This window comes from Rhipicephalus microplus, chromosome 4 (assembly GCF_043290135.1).
Source record: "Rhipicephalus microplus isolate Deutch F79 chromosome 4, USDA_Rmic, whole genome shotgun sequence".
Classification (NCBI taxonomy): Eukaryota; Metazoa; Arthropoda; class Arachnida; order Ixodida; family Ixodidae; genus Rhipicephalus; species Rhipicephalus microplus.
In genome coordinates this window covers 129163518-129180116 of record NC_134703.1, presented here as the reverse complement: position 1 = coordinate 129180116, position 16599 = coordinate 129163518, and the positions used below count along the sequence as shown (strand labels likewise).

At 48.7% G+C, this 16599-nt stretch overlaps 2 protein-coding genes across 5 annotated transcripts in view; one reads left to right on the top strand and one right to left on the bottom strand.

The window, feature by feature from the left end:
* LOC142814608 (uncharacterized) overlaps positions 1-16599 on the bottom strand; it is a 168950-nt gene that overhangs the window by 110634 nt on the left and 41717 nt on the right. The window lies entirely within an intron of this gene.
* Positions 1-16599, top strand: part of LOC142814609 (uncharacterized) — a 137481-nt gene that overhangs the window by 95524 nt on the left and 25358 nt on the right. For both annotated transcript variants that reach the window (XM_075893651.1, XM_075893650.1), the window contains one exon: positions 7318-7369. The gene's annotated coding sequence lies outside the window, so the exon portion shown is untranslated. The remainder of the gene's footprint in view (positions 1-7317; positions 7370-16599) is intronic.

Genomic DNA, 16599 nt, shown 5'->3' with positions numbered 1-16599 from the left:
ACCAGCCTATAGGTAGCCGGTAGATAGATATGTGGGGTTTAACGTCCCGAAACCGCCATATGATTATGACAGACGCCGTAGTGGAGGGCCCCGGAAATGTCGACCACATGCAGGGTTTTTTAACGTGCACCCAAATCTGAGCACACGGGCCTACAACATTTCCACCTCCATCGGAAATGCAGCCGCCGCAGCCGGGATTCGATCCCGCGACCTTCGGGTCAGCAGCCGAGTAGCCACTAGACTACCGCGGCGGGGCTATAGGTAGCCGGTTTGCTACCGTGCGCATGGGAGAGGGATGGAGGAGATGAAAGAGAGGATGATACAATGGAGATATAGGGATAAATACAGGCATAAATAGGAATACAAAAGAAGTCTTGTGTACACTGTAGGTTGCCAACAGTATCCAAGAATCCTATAAGTATGCTAATTGCACATATCAGCTGGTTTGTTCAAAAGAAAGCAACCTTAGAGACAACAATTAGAATCGCTCAATGCGTAATATGACACGGAAACAACTTAGCAGGACTGGCAGTTGGTCGAATCCGGGCAATACATCGGTAAACAGCCTAAACAAACACATTCCACTCGTACCAACAGACATGATTAGCTAGAGACCATACGTAACCTATGATATAGCATTCTCGGGAGGAATAAGAAGCTAGAAGTAAAGAACAAGAATACGGAGATGGCTCGAACTGTCTCGACACTCTTGTATGAAGAAGCCGGATGCCCATATTGTCTAATTGGCGTTTTTCTTGCGCTCTGATTTGTGTGCTTCTTGAAAGCAGCAACAGCACCAACTACGCTATATAGAAAGAAGCTTTCAAATTGTTGAGCCAACATAATTGTGACAAGCTCCAGCGCTCATCGTAAGTTTTCCGTCATGCGAACTTGGCAGGGTGTAATCGTCGTGAAGGTGCACCTCATCGCGTTCCTTGTTTCAGTATTAGATCCACGCGGGCTCCGATCTCGCTTCCTTTTCTTTGCCGTTCTGGGCCTTCCTTACTGTCTTCTTTCTCTCCTTCATAGCCAGTACCGTTCGAGGGTGAGGCGGGTACACGCCCACGATCAATAAATTTATGGCCCGCGGTCTGGCAGTCGTGTCCCTTAACGTTCGGTTTCGTCGGACGTCGTCTCCGCGAAGCCATTCATTATTCATTCAGCGACAAAGAGTGGTGGATAGTGGGAGAGGGTGCTCGCTCGAGGGGGAGAAGAGGGAGGCATCGTGCGTGTAACGCAATGGGCTGATAATATAAGAAGAAAACTTCGCCCAGCGTCTCGCTCCCTTCGAAGGTAGACGTATCAAACACGTGGCCTTATGGAATAGAGTATTAACCACGCATATGACTGTGAAGGGAGCCTCCGCTCTCGACAGCTCGCGATCGGTTTAGCGGCGCGTAACTAAGCAGCTGAAAAAAAGTGAAGCTGTTCGCCTGTCTTATCGAGTGTGCATATAATAGCCACCGCCATGGGTGGACAGTGAGAGAATGAACGGCGCTGAGCGTATGCAGGGCGTATGTGATCTCGCGAGAACAACAACAACAACAAAAAGCCTCCGGGTAAAAGTGGCGTAGGAAAAGGCCGGGAATCCAACCCGGGTCGTTTGCGCGGCAAACTTGTGTTTTAACACAGAGCCACACGTCTGCTGGCGTTTTCGAAACGTTGTCTGCGCATGTTTGAAATGGCTCATATCCAGGTGCAGTTTTTCCTCGGTTACACGTTCTCGAATACAGCGAGGCCTTTCCCTAATTCACGTCTTATTATTATCTGTATTTTTACACAATTGCGTGTGGCGGAAATTCCGGTGGCGGAAATTCACGTGGCGGAAATTCCGGTGTCGTAGTCGTTGTCGTCGTTGGTAGTAAGCAAAAAAAAAAAATTGGTGATTGGTGTTGTCTTGGAGCAAGAATTGAAGATAATGTCAATGGAGAACTAACTAAATTAATACGTACGGTCAGATTGGCAATAAAACTGAGAAATTGTTTGAGGCGGTGAGGAGCTTTACCGCAGGGCCACTCCAGTTTTATTATTATATCGAGAAAAAACTCCCACTAACTATATCAACTACTCAAACCATGAGTTATAGAAAAATAACCCTCATATGTACACAATACACACTATTTCAAACAGTCCATGACGTTTGGTAAGAAACAATCGTCCACAGAGGCAAGTCATGCCCGTTCTTGGAACGGCTGCCTTCTCTCAAACAGCATCTCTCGTTCCTTTTCCTCCCGTGACGGTTGACCTGTCCATGCAATGAGAAGCGAGGCCCGGCTAGGACGATCCAAATGGAGCCCGATCACGTTATCACTGTCTACTCTCGAAAGCAAATCTGACGAATCCTGAAGCCTTGCGAGACCATTGCTAGATATCTTTTTTTTTTCTGCTAACTTTACATTTTTGCATAGTGCCAGGTAGAAATATCTGGTTAATCTCCTATTTTTCTCATTCGTTTTTGTTTGGGTTTATTTAGATCTGCACACTCGATTATTTCTCCAAGTGTATACAGCTCCTTTCTTCATTCCCAAGGATATCTCCAACTTCCCATGCTCTCTACTATCTCTTATCGCATAGATGGCGTCGCTCACCGGTTTACCACACTTTTAGACAATAACATCGCTTTGCGGCATCATTCTTGTCTCTCTCACGAAACATTGCTAAAGTGAACAGATTTAAATATGCGTTATTGAGTACTTGCGCTCCCGTGAGAGGCTGAGTTCTCAAGTGTTAATAAAGCGAATCTCGATTTGGTTGTTGCCATTCGGCTGTTGCCGATTCGGCATTTGCCAAAGTTTCCGCTCATATATAGTCGAATGTAGCTTTGAAAGTCCGCGGGATTTTCTCCCGAAGGGTGCTTGTACAATCGGGTGCACTGTTAAAGGGAACATGTTCGTGCACAGCGTGTTTGGATCTCACTGTCTTGCAAGTGCATAGTGGCTTAGATTTGCATGAGACTACGAGACACCTTAGGCTCCTTTTGGCAAACTGCCGTGCATACATACGGTTACCTTATCCACTTCTAGAGGGCTGACAATACGAGTGGTGTTGAACGGCACTGTACTCTAATGCCTGCACCAATGGGAGCGCACGCCTGGCTCACGTCATGAGCCGCATCGATGGCCGGTTCTCTGACCTTCGGAGAACATTGCCAAGCGCGTGGGTGGGACTATTTCTTTAGCCGCGGAAGTGATTGGCAGCCGCGCTTCGATCACCTGGGCGGGTCCTCCCCAGAATTATCAAGTCGTAACCGACAACGGCGAGTCACGTGATCATTGACAACAGCTAAGTTTGTATACGAGCGATGTCGGTGAATGTGCGTCGGAGAATGGAAGCACAGTTTATCACTTTCAATGAAGTGGAAACCAGAAGCAGGAGCGTATACCATGCCGCAAACCACGGAGGTGTCTTTGTGCATGCACAAACGAATTGACTCATCGCGCTTGATTGTTCTCTAGGCGAGGTTTCTATGTATAAAACTCGTTTGCTCATTTCATGTGCATGTGCGCCAATCATGATACACATTAACGTCTGTAAAGTCAAGTAAATAAATATGGCAATGACATTGCTTAAGTGTCATAGTTTTTGTTAAATATTGATTTTCTTGTATAATAGCTGCATGTTTTCACATTGGTCGGTCATCTTCATTAAAAAGAGGCCCTATTATGAAGCTGAATTTTCTATTGTGCTTTTCCTTACGAACTATTCTGCATTTCAATAAAACGTAATTATTTACTTGGTATTTATTTCGCTACTTTTCTGATAGCAATTTACTGCTTTCAATACTTCAGTGATGAAACCTTATAATTCTCTAAACGTCTAGAGTTATTGATAAACGATTTACTCTTTTTGCTGTTTTTTTTTCTTTTTTTGCCATCAGAAGTATAGGGTATATACTGCTTAGTCGCGTGTTTCAATGCGGCAACGCCGATGCCACTCACTTCTCCGCGAAATCGTATACATCTTCCGCAAGACATGAAAGCGATATCAGTTGCTTAATTGATGCTTGCATACATGTACATACTACCACGCATCGCGAACGAACTATGCACAGACCCATTCGCAGCGGTGCGCTGTGAAAGTTGATTTTCATATATGTGCATATTTCTCTGTCGCTAACACACCGCGTGACTAGATTCGTATCAATGTGGCGGTGAAATATGCAGCTTGTGTGCATGGACTCATTGGTAAACAAATATAGCCATATACGATGCGTCAACACTGCCGTCAGAACGTCGCTTAGCCCTTTCCTCTCCGTTCTCTCTGTCTGCATTTGTTTTCACTGCATGGTCAAGCGCTGCCAGTTATCATGATTATGCTAATACTCACGCGGGCAGTGCGCCAAATTATGTGGGAAGAGCCGCGCGACAGATTTATTTCGTTTCACTGCAAGTTCCGGAGCCCCCGCATACTTCCTTATCACCTTATCGGTCTCTGTTGTGAGTGTGTCTCGTTTGAACCACCCTTGCAAAAAAAAATGCAGAAGCAAGTAATCAAGAACTAAAACACGGGTTAAGCTGTGCGCAACAAACCGGGGCAGGCCAAGCCGTATAGCTTACAAACCTCGCACTCTCTTTCATTCGCTCCGTCTATCTTCGGTTAACGGGTTCGTAAAAATGGCCGGCTTATATCGACTGGACCCCGGACTCTAAATACTTACATCAGTATGCGGGTATAGATATGAGAACACGACGAAGGCTCACCAACAGACGCATACGTACGCGCGCAAGGACAGGTGGTTTGGTCATTCGGTCTCGACTAGGGAGGGCGGAGAGGTAGAGGGAGAGAGCACTCGGCTTTAGACAAACTTATCGGGGCCCCACGATCTGCTTCGAGCCACATCGATCCGCGGTGGACGGGACACACACGACGCGTGTCGCTTCTGCTGCACGGAGCGGCTCTTTTCGGCTACCGCAAACTGCACCGGTTCCCGGCTCGCCACATACATGCAAGACCCAGTGCGTGTGTTCTCTGGGGCTTGTTCGTATCGGACAAGCGCACGTGTACGTGCGTATCTCTGTGCGTGCATCCGTAGCCAAGGAGAGTCACCGCTCGATCTCGACTTTGCGTACGCCCACTCATCGCCCCCCCCCCCGTCCCCTTTTGATTCTTACTTTGTTTATGAGGGTCTATAGAGACTTCGAAGAGACACGCTCGCCCCTTGTTTTGCGCAAAGAATAGAGTTTTTTTTTGGGGGGGGGGGGGGGAAGGGTAGCCTGCTCGCTCACCGTCGGGAAGCCGGACACCGCCGCGAGGGATGGGCGAGCCTAGTGTGCGAACCCATCGGCCGAGTGAGTCTCGAAGAGAGACACTGGACGGGGCTCACCACGACCGGCTAGGTACTGCGGTGACAGCCGACCATGCAGCATTTTGGGCGGCGCGGTGAGTCTGACCTCGCAGGGCACGCCGCACCACGGAATCGCCGCGGAGCGCCTGTGTACGTGCTACATGCATACCTAAGTACCACGTGTCACTGTCCTCTGTGCACTGCTGCTTCTTTGTGCCCCGCCTTGTGTGTATAGCTGTCTCGTCTTGCGTTTTTTTTTTTGCGTTTTGCTGAATGTCCTTGTGCGCGCGCCGTATTTTGTTTGTTCCGTCCGCGTAACAGACACCGCCCTTTCTATTTTGGTACTGTGTGCTTTGTTATTTAACGACGACCGTTTGGAATTTCATTTAGCCTGTGAATGGGGACTGCAACAGCAACGAGTGTTTTGATACGAAGTTGTCTTTAATGTATTCAAACGTCGCATTCTGGGTAGGTCTCAATGGCTAACATAGCTGGAGGTGCATGCACTCAGTATCGCGTCTACGGAGGAATACTGCACTGGTTTATCTCCGTGGTTTGCATTTAAGGCAGACTTTACGGAAATATGGTAGAAATAAATGGAAGTTTTACTTCAATTTAGAAGAAATGTGGCACTTTGTTAAGATGGCAGTTTTCTAGCATATTGCTGTATTCTAAAGCTTCTAATGACTTTTCACAGTGGAATGATTCGCAATGGAAAGGTTTGACCGAGATGGCCGGTCACGGAGAAGGAACTTCGATAGATGGAAGGCTTTGCGACATTTCCAAAGAAGCAGCACTCGAGCATGTTGACACAATTGACTATTTCGTGTCTACTCCGACACCAACATTATCCGGTGTGATATTTGCAAACCTATGACTGTCGGGCTTAGAAGATCAACGGGAGACAGGAGCGGTTTAATTGCATGGAAAACCTTCTAACCACGGCCCTTTTTGATGACGGCCTGCAGGGCACCGGTTTAGAGTGAACAGCAGAACGTGCGAAAGTTTCGTCCTATCGTCTATACCGTTTATTTTATACAGCTGAATGATGCTGACCCCTGACCTTGCGTGCTTTTGATAATCGATATTCACCCTAGGCAGAGTGTTCACCACGTTGTGGCCTGGTTAGTCTTTCTATCCTGCACTGCGTATTCTCTTTCGGCTAATTTCTTCCTGCGATTGCTGGCAAACGGAAACCGCGTTTGCTACGAACCGAATATGACAGTTTTCTCCATTTAAAGCCCGCGAGTGCCGAGCCTAAAATCATACATTGGAGCCGTTGACCGTACTCAGATGGAAGCTTCACACACAGACGACATATTGTTCAAATAGGAATTAACGCGGCTCATCCTATATATAGTAAAGACGTACCAAAGCAAGCGTCTAAATAATAACTTCTCGTGTGCGCTCTGACGTGGGGATACTAACACATGGTTGAAGGATCAGACGACTTTTTCGTATACCTTTTGAATTGGTCTTTTATTCTATATGCCTGTCATTCACGCATCCTGATGCAGTCGCTGCTTCAATTACTTTATGCTTTTATAGGAAAATAATGCTGCAGCTAGTAGTATATAGTGTACTTAGAGAGTGGGAGAGAGGAAAAAGCCAAAGGAAACGCTAGTTTATTTCGCGAGATATTACGCCGCGGCCCGCGTATTTGGTTGCCTCGTATTGTCCTGTGCTTCTCTGGGACGGTGCCCGTCTGTGTTTGACTTCCGCTGGGGACGTCGTTATGACGACCCACTCGTATAGAAACGAGTCGATGCGGAAAAAATCGATCTTCAAATGTGTACTTATAGAAACAGTGAGGCTGCAGGCCGCCGTCTCCTCGATGCTGGCCGCGCCTCCTTCGATTATTTGCTGCGCCGCGTGGCCGCGGAAAAGCCATGGTTGACTTACTGCTCCACCCTTACTTGCGCCATTCGGTCTGTGCGTTTTAAACGATGCTTCACCACTGATCCCTTTCCCATTTAACCACTACGCACCCTCTCCTTTGTCTCTCATCCAATGCGTCTCTTGTTTTGCCGCAGTTCGGACGTCGCGGATATCTTGCGTGCCGTTCCTGCAGCTGAAGATTCTGCGGTGAGAATGCTTTCTTTTTATTCTTTAAACGACCAATTTGCTCATGTTTTTTTGCTCTTTTTTAAGCGTCCGTAAAAGGTGAGGCATTCATGTCGAGTAACGTATACATTGATTCCAATATACTTGTTTCCTCATTGTACTTTAGGGCGAGTCAGAATATTCATTCCTATATACGGATAAACGCCATTTGCACTTAGAGCCTGTTATTATTTCCCGGGGGCTCCTTGCACATTGAAAGAGACAGGTGGCAGGGGTCAGGGGGCAGGTTACAGTGAGTTGCAGTTAAACTATATTTATTGGCAGGTGGGCTATTTGCGTATGTGCTTCACTGTGATAGAAAGAGGGACTGAAAAAAAAAAGAAATTGTGACTTCTATGAAAAATAATAACGCAAGCCCATGGATGATTAGATGTGGAACCATGGTGGTGCACATGTTGTTGGTCTTGCCTGTATACGAGCGAATCAGTTGGCGTGCTTGCCCGCGAGCCTAAAATGCTGAGCTCACGTTTTACAGAGAGCAAGTGCTTGTGCACATTCGCTGGCTGTTATTCCTAACGAGCTTTGATGCTTTCAAGCACCGAGAGAAATTGCGAATCCAAGGAATTACGGCTCGAGTCTATGTATAACCTGTCCACAAGTTCTCTATTGCATGAACGGTTATGCATTAGTTGTTACATAAAGGTGTGGTCCCGTAAACGTCGCAGTTGTTGTAAAGAGCCCCCCCCCCCTCCCCAACAATGTTACATAAACGCAAGAATTCATCACAAATGTAAACAAAACGCGGCAGTACAAATCTATTTCATGTTTATTCATTTAGTGATGCAAGAAATAATTAGTGGATGGTAGTTTTATAAAATAAAAATAACTGCAATGTAGTGAAATCTGTCGTTACTTAACTCTAAAGCTGATATCCAGAATGAGAAAACGAATGTAGCCCATAACTATAGTTTCACCTTTCGGCACGTAGCGCTTTTGGGTGATTGATGGTAGAGTACCTAATATGCTACATATACAGTAGCCGTACACCGCTTACTTCGACGTATGCATCTGGTTCCATTTAAAAGTCGGTGCGCACACTATATTGTCGCAACGTGCAAAGACTTCCTCCTTTTGTGCTTACGGCTAATAACCGTGAAAATCATTAACCCATTAGTGCTTAGTATGATGAATTACCAAAGGCTATCTAGTAGTGTTACCAAAGGCTATCTAGTGAAAGGCTATCTAGTGAACCCTTAGTTTTCTTTCCTCTTCTTTCGACATATCTCACCTATCTTTGCATAGAGGCATAATATTTAGAATCTTCACGCAGCGTGGATTTGAGAAAGAAAGAAAGAAAACAAAAGAGAAGTAAGGTCTCGCTGAGCTCGCCGCTCGGTTCATGGACAGCTAGCCCGCGTGCCCCGAGCAAGAAATGCGTCCTCGACCAGCGTCTCCCAGAATACACACACACACACACGTATACTGACGCACGCACGCACTCAGCGTCAACCAAGTTCGTATACACACAAACACTCGCGTATAGCCGAGGCCACTTCGAGACGCGCTGCATTCTTGGCTCCAGGGCAGCCAGCGCGCTTCATTATGCAATCTCGTGCGAGGAGCGCGTGAGGCGTAATGGAATCGATTAATCACGCCGTGTTGCGCCCAAAGCGCGTCCGCCGCTATGTCAGGCGTCGCGTTCGCGGCACCGTTGAGCCCGTGTGACGCAAGGTTGGTTTTAAAGCGTATACCGGCGGCTGCCCTCGGGCGCCCAGTTTGTGCGTGGGTCGCCAACGTTTCGGCGGAGCCTCCACCTCGTCTAATACGCGCCGTCCCCTTCGAAGACGGCGTGTATCATCGGCCATCGCGTACGGTGACCTTCCTGCAACTTCGTACACCCCTGCGGGTCTCGCTTCCCCGCACGACCCGTTAGGGTCAGCCGGGAATGTGCAAGAATGTGGGACGAGGAAGTCGCGTCCTCGACTCCGACCGGCGCCTGGAAACATTCTCACGCCGTATGGATGCTCGACCATGAGAAATCGCGCACGCATCGGGCTGTTCCTGCAGGACAGTTGGTTCAGCGTGTAACTATATGGCTGATGGCCACGCCTTGAAATAGCCGAGATGTTGTCAATCAGCCAGCGTCATTCTCCTCGCGATGGTTCACTTTGTTAGGTGAGCAGAACTAACCGACCCATTTGTCAACTCTGGCGAGGGAAACCGCGGGTAAAGAGCGTATATGGAATATGTCTCAATAGCATGTCAGGTTCTCACAATTCGGAAAGCAGTGCGGCTACAAAGTACATAACCACAATGCTCTAGTGAAAATCGCTGCAGTCTTACGTCCTACAACCCAGTTTAATAAATACCGTAGTTGAAGGCTCCGGAAATTTCAACCACGAGAGTTTTTTTAACGTGTACTTGAATCGAAGAATAGGAATGTCCGGTAACGTTGCACCCCCCCCCCCCCCTCCCCTTCCTCTACTCAGAAATGAGGACGCAGTGGCCGGGAGTCATACCTGCGCCCTCGAGTATCAGCGTGACACCTTACATGCTAATCTACTACGACAAGTAATCGCAATACATCGTTCGATTCCTATTTTACTCGTCTTTTCCTGAGGTTATTCGCAAATAGCGTTTTATAATGGGTGGTTTTACCAACTCGCCCAACCAAACCAGGACTTTAAATACCGTCTTATACAGTCACGATGTCAGCTGATACGTCGGACGCTCACGTATTTGCGTGAGCGTTCGACAAATGTTCTCCAATGGACCGATCGTATCGCATGGCCACATTAACGCGTTTAGCAGGGATCTATATCGAGCACTTAATGTGCTGTATCAGACTTAACAAAAGTTTTTTGTGTGTGTTTGCTTCGTGATAGTTCCGGCTCTCTTAAGTGGACATCGCGATCGCATATTGTTGTGGTCTGGGTCCTGTGGGTCTCGTCGTTGGTAGCTGGCTCCCATCGGACTCGTCCCTTATAGCGAGAAGCAATGCTTATATGGGAAAACAGAGAACAGACGTTTATTTACATTAGAGAGAGGTCAATAAGAAAGTTTAGATATATAGTGGCGTTCTTCGTACATGGCGAGTTCTCCACTCGAAAAAGCACACCGAATGAGCCGTGGGGGCTCATTATAAAGGGTCTGTCCTCCCCAGATCCCTAGATCGGGGACCGCGTACAGATGGCACCGTCCAATCACGGACCACACATTACCCGCGAGGGTGACGAGCACGCACGGTCCACGCGAACGTTCAAAACTGAAGCGTGGTCACCGCACGGCCATGTGGCACGAACGCGGCTCCCCCCCCGTCAAGGTGTGTCGCTGGGCGAGGGGTCTGGAGTTGATGACTGCATCCATCGAAAGGGCCGCCGTAAACAAGCTTCAAAGGGTGCCGAACGACTCGTTCAATTAGCGGGACGATTCCCGGCCGCCGCCGCCGCCGTCATCTTCCAAAGAAGAAGCTGCACCGGTGGTCTCCCGAACTGCTCACGGCGCCGCGGCGGCAGGACGCCGCACCCTCCGGCCAGGTGGGAACAATACATGGCGGACACAGGCCGCCAACCCGTTTGGCGACTCAAAAGGAACATCAAAAGGAACGCCGATCCATTGTAAGACCTGGCGCCGGTCCTAACAGCCTCTCCGCCGGGGAAAGAAGATCCCGAGGTGCAGTGGCCAGCAGGTACTGTGCAGCGGGATCTGTATTGCAGCTTGTCGGCTCTTCCTCTATTATTTTTGTCCCGAACACTGGATCCGATGATCATTGACCAAGAGGGCGTTGCTCGCAGGGATGAGGTGACCCCTCTCCACCATATTTTCCGCCCACCACAAATGAGGAACTGCGGAAACTGCGCCGAAAGCACACCCACACACGAGCAAGCACACGGCAATTCCCTACTCAGAATCACCAGACTTAGATTCACCTGTGGAAGTCATTTCCTTCTACCTCAACTTTATTCCTGTGGCCCCCGCCGAGTCGCAACACCACATCAGCCACTTTTGAAGACATTAAACAAAACACTTGACACATGTTTGGATAAATACAGAAAACTAGTGGGCCTCAAATCGAGGATAGAAAGCAGAAAATCGTTTTGAAGCCCTCGGGGTACTAGGGACAACGACTCAGACCATCTGCGTTGCTGTTGAGTTTACCCTTCTTGTAATGGATATCAAAGGTGTATTGTTGAAGAGCTAAGCTCCAGCGCAAAAGACGGCCGTTTTTCGATGACATGGACTGTAGCCATGTGAGGGGACAGTGGTCAGTCTCTATTGTGAACCTAGAACCGGCGATGTAGCAAGCTAGCTTCTGCACAGCCCAAACAACGCAGGCACATTCCTTTTCTGAGGCACTGTATGCTTCCTCACGAACAGAAAGCTTTCTACTGGCATACAGTACAGGGTGTTCCTGGTCGTTCTCTCCCCTCTGACAAAGCACGACACCCATACCCCGGTCGCTGGCGTCACACTGAAGAATGAACGGCTTAGAGTAGTCAGGCGCGCTCAACACTGGCTGACTTTTTAGTGCTTTCTTTAGCGTAGAAAATGCATGTTCCTTGGCCCCATCCCATTTTACGGTCTGGGGTTCAGTCTTTCTAAGAGCGTCTGTCAAGGAACTTGCAATGTCAGAGTAACGCGGGATATACCTTTGATAATAACCGGCCAATCCAAGAAACGACCGAATGTCTTTCTTGGTTCGTGGTTGGGGAAAGTTGTCTATTGCGGCCAGCTTTACTTCTGACGGCCGGCGGTAGCCTTGGCCTATTACATGCCCTAGATAAGCTACCTCAGCGCGCCCCAATTGGCATTTCGCAACCTTCACTGTTAAGCCGGCCTCACGCAGACGACATAGCACAGCTCGCAAGTGTTTCATGTGGTCTATCCAGGAAGAAGAAAAAATAGCAATATCATCTAGGTACGGGAGGGCAAAGTCCTCCATACCCTGTAACACTTTGTCCATTAGGCCAGAAAAGCAATAAGGGGCATTCTTTAATCCAAAACTAAGGACCTTCGGCCGAAATGTTCCCATCGGGGAAATAAACGCCGCAAGCCTACTAGCCCTTTCAGTTAGAGGCACCTGCCAGTATCCCCTGACTAAATCCAAAGTCGAGATGAAATTGGCACTGCTGACTTGCTCAAGCCTTTCCTCAATATGCGGAATTGGATAAGTTTGGTCCTTTGTAATCGAGTTGAGCCTCCGATAGTCAATACACGGTCGCGGCTCTTTCCCTGGGACCTCAACCAAGATCAGAGGCGAGGTGTAATCACTCTCTCCTGGCTCGATCACTCCTAGCTCGAGCATTCGGTTTATCTCCGCGGCCATTATTTCCCGTTGCCTCGGGGAAACGCGGTAAGCTTTAGAACGAATTGGTTCCGAAGATGTCAGCTCAATATCATGAACTAGGGCTTTGGTTCTGCCAGGTGTGTCTGAAAATGTTTCTTTAAAGTCAAACAATAGTTCCTTCAGTTCCGCTTTCTGATCTGGCTCCAACTCCGCCTGCTCTACCAGGTTACTAATAGTCTCGCCAATGTCTTTGTTTTCTGTTGTTAACTCCGGGAAATCAATAGGCATTTCTTCCGGTTGATTGAGCGACATGTTTACAACGGCATGCCTCTGCTGGTACGGTTTGAGCAGATTAGTGTGGTACACCTGTTGCGTTTTACGCCTTCCCAGTCCAGTAACCAAGTAATTTGTGTCTGACAATTTCTGAACTACCTCAACAGGTCCCTCCCACTGGACCTGAAGTTTATTCTTCAGTGAGGGTTTCAGTATCATCACTTTTTCCCCTACTCGAAAGCTTCGCGTCCGGGCTGTCTTGTCATAATAGCGCTTAGCGTTGTTTTGAGCTCTGCGCATTTCCTGCTCCGCTAGTTCTTGAGCTGCGTGAAGTCGGTCTAACAGCTCAAGCACGTATGCTACTACCGAAGGGTCGTCCGCCCGGCCCTCCCAAGATTCTCGAACAATGCGAAGTGGGGAGCGAAGAGCACGTCCGTAAACAAGCTCCGCAGGCGAAAACCCTGTTGATTCGTGAGGAGCGATCCGAAGCGCGAACATAGCTGCGGGCAAGCAAGCCTCCCAATCCTCTTTTTGCTCATAACAAAGGGCGCGTAGCAGCCGTTTCATGACTGAATGTACCTTTTCTACAGCATTTGACTGAGGGTAGTACACAGAACTGTGGATGATTTTAACGCCACACTTTTCTAGAAATGTCGAGGTTAGTGCACTTGTAAAAACAGATCCCTGGTCGGACTGAATTTCTGCGGGGAAGCCTACACGTGCAAAGATAGATAAAAGCGCTTTAACTACCTCCTCCGAGCTGAGCTCCTTTAACGGTACTGCTTCCGGGAATTTCGTGGCCGGGCAGAGCACTGTGAGTATGTGCCGGTACCCGGACTGCGTTACAGGAAGTGGACCCACTGTGTCTATAACTAGCCTGCGAAACGGTTCTGTGATAATGGGGACCAGCTTCATAGGTGCTTTAGCCTTATCCCCTGGCTTGCCAACGCGTTGGCACGTGTCGCAGCTTCTTACAAATGCCTCCACCTCCCGAAAGCAGCCGGGCCAGTAAAACTCCCGTAACAAACATTCTTTTGTTTTTTTGATGCCGAGATGCCCTGACCACAAACCTCCGTGGACCAGGTGCAGCAGCTCCTTGCGGAAAGGATACGGTACGACTAGCTGATTAAACCGAACTCCTTTTCGACTCGTGTACTTTCTGTACAAGACGCCCCCCTTCTTGGTGAACTGAATGTTTTGCTTAGCCACCCCTTCCTTCGCGTCTGGCGTTAAGTTACGGAGAGTGGAGTCATTTTCCTGTTCCACTATCAGTTCTGTAGGACTTACATTTAACAGCTTTATGGTGCATTCTACTTCTCGAGATGCCTCGGATTCATCCGGTTTCTTACATCTTTCTTTAGATATTGTGTTTTGAGGCTCCATTATAGGGCGGTCCAGTTTCGTGCCAGGTAAAGAAGGCTCTGCCGCTGAAGCTGTTTCGTCTGCCACCGGATCTTTACAAACTGTCTGAGCGGCGAGCTCCCTTGCTTTGGATCGAGTTAAGGCCTGTACGATACCCTCACTGAACCCAATTCCTTTTTGTCGCAGCAAGTACTCTGATTTATTTGAGAACAAATACGGGTATTGCACTGGGAGATGTGCCGAAACGGCAGCTTCAGTGTCTAGAACACCGAAAGGGCCTTCGATGCGGACTCTTGCTACTGGGAGACATGCACTGTTTGTCTCTACTGCTTGTCTTATCCACGCGCATTCTCCTGTAAACTGACTCTCCTCGACATAGGACGGGTGCACTACATCCATAGTGGCGGCCGAATCGCGGAGCACGCGGCACGGTTGGCCATTCACGACTAGGTCTCGGATGTATGGTTCTAGCAATTTCATGTTTTCGTCATTACTACAGAGTGACATTAACACAACTTTCGGGTTCTTACAACCCAAAGAAATATGCCCCGTCTGTTGGCAGTTATAGCAAACTATCGGCTTCTTGGCCTCGAACGCCTTTTTCTGTTGCCCTTCCGCCCTTTTCTCGGGTGCTTCTTCCTTTCTCTTGTTTTTCTCATCACCGCTTCCTTTGGAGTCTAAACCCTCCTTCGGCATATACCGACCCGACTTTGTCCATCGCGGAGGCTTGTCGGCCCGATATTTACTAATCTCCCTCCTAGGGACATCCTTGCCTTCGAGGGCACGGCGATTTACGTACTCCTCTGCGAGCTCTGCCGCTCTCGTGATAGTATCTACTCCTTGTCTATCCTGAACCCAGTACCTAATGTTTTCAGGTAGACGCCGAAAGAATTGTTCCAACGCAAAACACTGCAGAGTCTTTTCCGCGTCGCCAAGCGCACCCTCCTCTCCAAGCCATTCCTCCAGATTTACCTTTAAGGTGTACGCAAACTCTGGGTATGACTCGTCTTTGGCTTTCTCGATCTCACGAAATTTTCGCCTGAACGCCTCCGCTGACAGTCTGTACTTTTTGAGCAGACTCGCTTTGACTCTGTCATAGTCGTCTGCGTCTTCTTTACCCATACGGGCTATAATGTCAGCTACTTCACACGGCAGCAGCGTAAGCAAGCGCTGGGGCCACGTGTTTTTAGCAAAATTTTCCCTCTCGCACGTGCGCTCAAAGTGCACCAGAAAAAGACCCATGTCCCCTCCTACCGCGTAGGATGGCATCAAATCTGTCATTCGGCGCTCTCTTTCTCGTGCCACTGCGCTAGCTCCGTTCATTGATTGAGCCTTTGCTAGTTCAATTTCTAGGCGTTTCATTTCCATACGATCGATACGTTCTCTTTCCTCTTTATCCTCACGACGTCTCTGTTCCTCTTTTTCCTCCCGGAGCCTCTGCTCCTCTTTTTCCTCACGGAGCCTCTGCTCCTCTTTCCTTTGCGTAATAGCCTCCAAGCATTCGCTCAGCTCATCGTCATCTGCCCCGATCTTCTCGATGGCGTCAATGATCTCCTGCTTTCTTTTCGTCTCGGCAATTACCTGGCCCAGCTCTCGGGCCAACTCTAACAACTCTGGCTTTTTTAGTCCCTTCAAATTCATGGCGGTCCTTGGTGCTGCTAACTCTTTTAACTAAACAACTTTGACGTACTATCAATACTTCCGTCAACCGTTACCAAATCACTGCTTTGTTTACAATCCTACGCAAAGCCTGGTGATATCTCAGCAAAGAAAAGCAGTGCACTCACCCTATGCAGTCATGAATTCGGACGCGTTCCTTCCCGTGTTGTCAGAGATGCCACGAAGCAGTTTTGTCCGACTCTAGGTCCTCCAGACAGCAGGTCTCAGCATTGCCTCCTGGTCGATGAGCTCGATCCCACCGCTGCCATCCAGTTGTTGTGGTCTGGGTCCTGTGGGTCTCGTCGTTGGTAGCTGGCTCCCATCGGACTCGTCCCTTATAGCGAGAAGCAATGCTTATATGGGAAAACAGAGAACAGACGTTTATTTACATTAGAGAGAGGTCAATAAGAAAGTTTAGATATATAGTGGCGTTCTTCGTACATGGCGAGTTCTCCACTCGAAAAAGCACACCGAATGAGCCGTGGGGGCTCATTATAAAGGGTCTGTCCTCCCCAGATCCCTAGATCGGGGACCGCGTACAGATGGCACCGTCCAATCACGGACCACACATTACCCGCGAGGGTGACGAGCACGCACGGTCCACGCGAACGTTCAAAACTGAAGCGTGGTCACCGCACGGCCATGTGGCACGAACGCGGCTCCCCCCCCG